Raw genomic sequence first — 7,370 nt, forward strand, 5'->3', positions numbered from 1 at the left:
ACATCCCTCACAAAGGCTAGATACGAAAGACAACCCTTCCCAACCATATGCTGGGATTTCCCGAATGAGATTACACTACTAGGAACATAATCAGTTACACCTCGCCACTCAATCCGTGGCACACCCGGCATAGCCAATATCATTGTCTTAGCGTGACAGTCCAAAATAGCACGACACAGAGATATCCAATCCATGCCTAATATAACATCAAAATCTACTATACATAACAACAACAGATCCACTAGGGTCTCCAAACCCCCAATAGTCACCACACATGACCGGTACACACAGTTTACAATAATAGTATCGCCCACCAGAGTAGATACATGAATAGATGAAATAAGAGACTCACGGGGCGTATCCAAATAACGAGCAAAGTATGATGACACATAAAGAATAAGTGGAACCGGGATCACATAATATAGAGGCATCTCTATGGCAGACTGAGATAATACCTATGATCACGACGTCTGAAGCAATAATATTGGGTCTAGCTAGGAGTGCATAGAAATGGGCCTGACTGCCACCTAATCGACCTCCCCCTCTAGGGCGACCCCTAGCTGACTGACCTCCACCCCTAGCTGGCTGGGTGGGTGATGGTGAAGTAACTAGCACTGAAGTCGATGGTTGAATCCTTTGCTGAGATGAACCCCCAAGACTACGAGGACACTACCTCTATATATGACCCATATCTCTACACTCATAGCAACTCCTAGGCACTGGAGACGGGGACCAGATGAAATAAGAGACTCACGGGGCATATCCAAATAACGAGCAAAGTATGATGACACATAAAAAATAAGTGGAACCGGGATCACATAATATAGAGGCATCTCTATGGTAGACTGAGATAATACCTATGATCACGGCGTCTGAAGCAATAACATTGGGTCTAGCTAGGAGTGCATAGAAATGGGCCTGACTGCCACCTAATCGACCTCCCCCTCTAGGGCGACCCCTAGCTGACTGACCTCCACCCCTAGTTGGCTGGGTGGGTGATGGTGAAGTAACTAGCGCTGAAGTCGATGGTTGAATCCTTTGCTGAGATGAACCCCCAAGACTACGAGGACACTACCTCCATATATGACCCATATCTCCACACTCATAGCAACTCCTAGGCACTGGAGACGGGGATCGAAGGGAACCCTTAGCACCGGAATGACTAGTAGATGCACCTGGCATAGAAGAGCCCTGAACTGATGGAGCACGGGATGAACTCTGAGCTGGAAGGGCACTGAGTGATGACTGACCCTAATGAGAACTATGAGAACCATGACCCAATGACGCCCCACAATACCCTGGGCGAGCTGGCTGAGCATGCCTGAATGGGACGACCTCTACCGTGCTAAAACTGACCCCTCGAAGGATCACCACCATAACTACCCGATCCCCGAGGCCTCTTAGCCTCCCTCTCATCTCGCTCCTAGCAATGAACTGACTCAATCTCACGAGCAATGTCTACAACCTCCTCAAAAGTAGCATCAGACACCCTATACCTGGTCATGAGAATACGAAGCTGATAAGTGAGGCCATCAATGAACCTCTTAATCCTCTCTCTCTCTGTCGGAACCAACCAAACAGCATGACGAGATAACTCTGAGAACCTCATCTTATACTACGTCACCGTCAAATCTCCCTAACGCAACCACTCAAACTACCTGCACAGCTCCTCTCTACGAGACTATGGCACATACTTCTCCAAAAAGAGAACGAAGAACTGCTGCGAGATAAGGGATGTTGCACCAACAGGCCTACGCCTCTCATAAGCCTCCCACCAAGTGAAGGCATCTCTATAAAACTGAAAAGTAGTGAAAGCGACCCCGCTAGTCTCCAGAATACCCGCTGTACGAAGAATCCTCTAATACTTGTCCAAGAAACCCTAGGCATCCTCGCCCTTTGCACTACTGAAAGTCGGAGGCTGAAGTCTACCAAACCTCTCCAACCTACGCTACTCGTCCTCTGGCATGGCAGGAGCTATATAGTCCTGAGCAACTACAACCGATTGGGCTGGATGTGACCCCAATGTCTGAAGTCCCTGCACGACCTACTCAGGTGTGCGAGCGGCGGGAGTCTGAGTGCCTCCCCCGGCCTGAGAAGTAGCTGCGGCTATAGTAACTGAGACTGCCTGAGCTAGGCTAGTGCATACTGATAGAATCTGATGCAAGGCATCCTAAAAACTTGGAATCAGAATGGGCACAGCTGGTGCCTGAGCTAGTGCTGCTGGAGCATCCGCAACTGGGACCTGATCCTGAACTGGGGTGGCTGGTGGATCTTCAGGTGCTGCCCTAGCTGTTGTGCGGGCCACACCCCTGCCCCTACCATAGCCTCGACCACGTCCTCGGCCTCTAGTGGCCATAGCTGGTGGTACTGGTGGTCATCCATCCTAACCGGTTGCTCGTATCCTCACCATCTGTGAGAGAATAGAATAACATAAGTTTAGTACTCGGATCAACAGATTCGCATGACAAGAATTTCAAGAACAGGAAATTTTTTCTAAAGGTTCTGTAGCCTCTCGAGGATAAATACAGACGTATCCGTACTGATCCGCGAGACTCTACTAAACCTACCCATGACTCGTGAGACCTATGTAACCTAGGCTCTGATACCAACTTGTCACGACCCTAAATCCGTACCCGATCGTGATGGCGCCTATTGTGAAACAAGGCCAGCCGACATAACACATAATTTATTTTAAACAATTATAATAACACAATTTAAGTCATTAACATGCTAATAATCCTATAATAAAAGTGAACTAGTACAATTTGCGCAAATCAACACAGCCCATCATCGGGGTATCACCAGTCATGAGCATCTAACATAAGTCTAAGAGTATGAAAGAGTTTCTACAGTCTATTACAGAACAAGAACAAGGGAAGTAAAATAGGATGGAGAAACACTAGGTTGCGGACGCCGAACAGCTACCTAGTGGACTCCGAATAGCCTGCTGGGAGCAATCAACCCTCACTGGCGGGACACGAAGCTCCTGAATCTGCACATAGGGTGCAGGGACTAAGGTGAGTACTCCAACTCAGTGAGTAATAAAAGTAAAAGCAGTTGATAGATAAGAAATCACGTAAAGCACAACAACATACTATAAAGAGGTAGTATAAAATCAATACAATGAAACAAACAGTGAAAAGTTGTAAAACAAAACACATCCATTTAGTAAATACCTCTTTAAAACATCTTTTAACAGTTAAACAGGTGAATGAAAAGCAGCGAGAAAAGATAAATACATAAAATTAGCCTCTCGGGCACAATACCAATAGAAATCAGCCCCTCGGGCAATAACATGAAACAACCTCTGTAATGACCTGACCGGTCGTTTTGAGCTCTAGTGCATCGTTCTTTAGTTTGGAGCCATGAGCAGCTTCATTTCAGGTATTATGACTTGTACGCATGGTCGAAATTGAATTTCGGGGAATTCAGAGTTGATTTGGAAAGGGAATTCTCATTTCGGAAGCTTTAAGTTGAAAGAATTGACTAAGATTGGATTTCAGACTAAACGACCTCATAATTGGAATTATAAGGTTTCAATAGGTTTGTATGATGATTTCGGACTTCGGCGTATGTCCGGACCGGGTTTTGGAAGACTCGGGAACGTTTTGGCGCCTATTGTGGAAGTTAGCATTTTGGAAGAAATTTCATAAGTTTGGGTTGAAGTGTACTTCAGTGTTATCGATGTCCGTTTGCAATTTCGAGTCTAGGAGTAGCTTCGTATGGTGATTCTGGTATTGGGAGCACGATCGGAAGTGAATTCGAAGGTCCGTGGATCATTTTGGAGTCAGTAAGTTCGGGTAGTCTAGGACCCAAAAGCATGCTATACTTGGAATATCTGTAATCTTGTTGGCAGTTGAATTGCTTAAATCTTATCGAATTGGTAAATAAATTTCTAAAAGGATTAAACTTCTTCTTAAATCGCTAAAAGAGAATTTGCTTATATTTGGATAAACGTTCCCCGATAAATTCTTAATTTGTTGTTTGAGCATGTATTTCTATGTGTACCTGTGTCACATGTATGATTCGCGAGTAGGGTGTTTGTTTATTTATATTGACCACATCGCATGTATGATTTCCGAGCGGGGTAATAGATGCATCTATGGTTCGCGTCGTTTGACCCTCGGCAATGCACATTTTACATTTATGTTGGATCGAGCCGTACGACCTCAGCATGATTTGTGCATGCTTGTATTGCTTGCCTTGAGAGTTATTGATATTGATATTTGCTCTCCTCGTCTTGAGATAATTGTTAATTAATGGATTATGAATCCGGAGACTTTTAATAAAAAGGAACTCTTACCTGTTTCGTGACTTATTTGAATTTACTGTTGTTCTTAATAAATCCGTGATTTATCGCATTAATAATATTACTATCGGAAAACTAGCAAGTGTCGAAGTCGACCTTTAATCTCTACTTCTTCGAGATTAGACGGGATACTCATTGGGTACATGTTGTTTTCGTACTCATACTACACTTGCTGTGCATTTTTGTTGCACAGGTTCATATGTGGCTAGTGGCTTAGTGGCATAGCGGCATAGTTGATATGGAGACTTAGGTGAGCTGCAATTATCAAGACGACCCGCAGCCAGTAGAGTCTCCTTTAGAGTATTATATTGTATTTTTATTTCTGTCCATTTGTATTTCGGACAGTTACTGTATTTTACATCATTCCCTAGTAAATGCTCATGCAGTTGTGACATCGGGTTCTGGGATGTCCGCGAGTTTGTTCGGAAATTTTATAAGTTGTTAAATGTTTCATTATTTATTCAGAGGAATTTACTGTGCATTGTTTAAACATATAAAAGAAGTGGTTTCAGAAATATTTAAAACGAGAACCTATTTGATTATTTTGATTGGCTTGCCTGACAGTGGTGTCTGGCACCATCACGATCCTTAGTGGATTTTGGGTCGTGACAACCTCAGCCCCTATGGGAAGGGACCCTTACGGTCCAAGCGCAATATCAAGCTATCTCGTGGCATAATCAATAGGCTATCGGCCTCATGTCAAGCCACCTCGTGGCATAGCAACTCAAGCTCTTGGCCTTATAATCATAAATCAGTGCCACACTGCTACAACGTGCAACCCAATCCCATAATAACCTCACAACACAAGCCTTCGGCCCTACTCAGTCAGAAATCTCTAAAAGCCACTCGGGCACAGTAAAAATATAGTGCTCAGCCCAAATTATCATTTAAGATGTCACAACAGAGTAAACATAGCTGAGTTATGAAAACAGTAAATATAGCATGACTGAGTACAAGTATAAAGTCAAAATAGTGAGGAATAGTAGTAAAAATCCCCTAAGAGTCCAAAACAGTTGGCACGAGGCCCAAATATGGTTTTCAGCCCAAAACATTATGATAACAAACAATTTTCAATCAAATACATAGTAAAACGATCATACGGGATGGACTAAGTCACAATCCCCAATGGTGCACGATCCCACGCTTGTCATCTAGCGTGTGCGTCACCTCAATATAGCACAACGATGTGAAATCCGGGGTTTCATACCTTCAAGAAAACATTTACAATCATTACTCACCTCTATCCAGTCCAAACTCTAACCCGTGATGCCCTTGCCTCTCGAATCGGCCTCCGGACGCTCCAAATCTAACCAAACTCAGTGCAAAACCATCAAAATATGCTAAGGGAGCAAAACCCACCCGAAGGAAATCAAATTACAACACAAATCCCGAAATTGGCGAACCCGACCCCCAGGCCCACATCTCAGAATCTGATAAAAATTACATCAATAGACTCCTTATCACTCCCCGAGTTCATTCATATCAAAAGTACCAAAATCCAACCACAAACGACCTCTCAAATCCCAAGTTCTAAGTCTCCAAGCACAATCCCTAGTTCTTCAATTTATATGCTTAAATTCCACAAATTCCATAATTAATTAGGTAGAAATCACATTAGTATTGAGTATTAAGTATATAAATTTTACCTCCAAGTGTTCCCCCTTGATTCCCTCTTCAATCCCCTTCAAAAAACTTCAAAATGGCCCAAATATGGAGGAACTTAGACCCAAAATCGCGGAAATGGGTCTTTTAAACATTCTTCTGAGCACTCAAAAATCCTTCATCGCGAACGCTGTCAACGCCTCACTTTCGTGAAGCACAATTTGAGTTGACCAATTTTTCCCTTCATCGCAATCGCAACTCCCCATACGCGAACGATAAAGCTTGACTTCCCCTCTCTTCACAAACGTGGCTCCTCACCCGCGAACGCGAAGAACAAATCCCCCAGGACCGCATCTGCTCACTTACCTCTACGCGAACACGGAAAGAACCTCGCAAACGCAATGACCACGAGCCTCAACCCTTCGCGAACGCGGGGATCATCTTGCGAACGCGAAGGACAATTTCCCAGCCTCCCATCTCAAGCCTTCGCTAACGCGAAGCACAACTGTCTGCAACATCAACAGCTGATTTTCTGCAATTTTATCCAACTTGAAATGGTCCGTTTAACCACCCGAAAATCACCTGTGGCCCTCGAGACCTCAACCAAACATGACAACATATCCCATAAAATTATTCGAACTTGTTCCAACCTTCGAAACGCTCAAACCAATATCAAAACATCAAATTTGCATCGGATTCAAGCCTAAGAATTCCAAAATCTTCCAAATTCCGCTTTCGATTAAAAAGTCTATCAAACCACATTCGAATGACCTGAAATTTTGTACACACATCCCAAATGACACAACGGAACTACTATAACTCCCGAAATTCCATTCCGACCCCTATATTAAAATCTCACCTACCAATTGGAAAACGCCAAAATTCCAATTTCGCCAATTCAAGCCTAAATCTACTCCGGACCTCCAAAACACATTTCGATCACGCTCCTAAGTCCCAAATCACCTTCCGAAGCTATCCGAACCATCGGAGCCCTTTTTCGCATAAGTCAACATCCAGTTGACTTTTCCAACTTAAGCTTCCTCAAAAGAGACTAAGTGTCTCAAACCTTACCAAAACCTCTCCGAACCCGAGCTAACCAACCCGATAATACATAATACATCTAAACAAGGAAATTAGAAGTAGAAATGGGGGAAACAGAGCAATAACTCATAACGACCAGCCGGGTCGTTACAATAAACAAACAACAGGAACAAATAATATTAAAACATCAGTACTCTAACACTATGAGAAATTATACTGCTGTTGTGGTTATACATGGCGAATAATTTATATTGAAAACCTTTTTTATCATTAAACACTAAACCCCTAAAGAACCAAGAGTGTCAATGAATTAGAGTCTTAAGAGGGAGTTATATCAAGGTCGATGCCCCCTTTGAATCCCCCGACACGTCAAAGTTTCCAAGGGACTCAAGACCTAGGACAAGGCTTGTGCAGGGGG

The sequence above is a fragment of the Nicotiana sylvestris genome, chromosome 7 (assembly GCF_000393655.2).
Source record: "Nicotiana sylvestris chromosome 7, ASM39365v2, whole genome shotgun sequence".
In the NCBI taxonomy this organism is placed as follows: domain Eukaryota; kingdom Viridiplantae; phylum Streptophyta; class Magnoliopsida; order Solanales; family Solanaceae; genus Nicotiana; species Nicotiana sylvestris.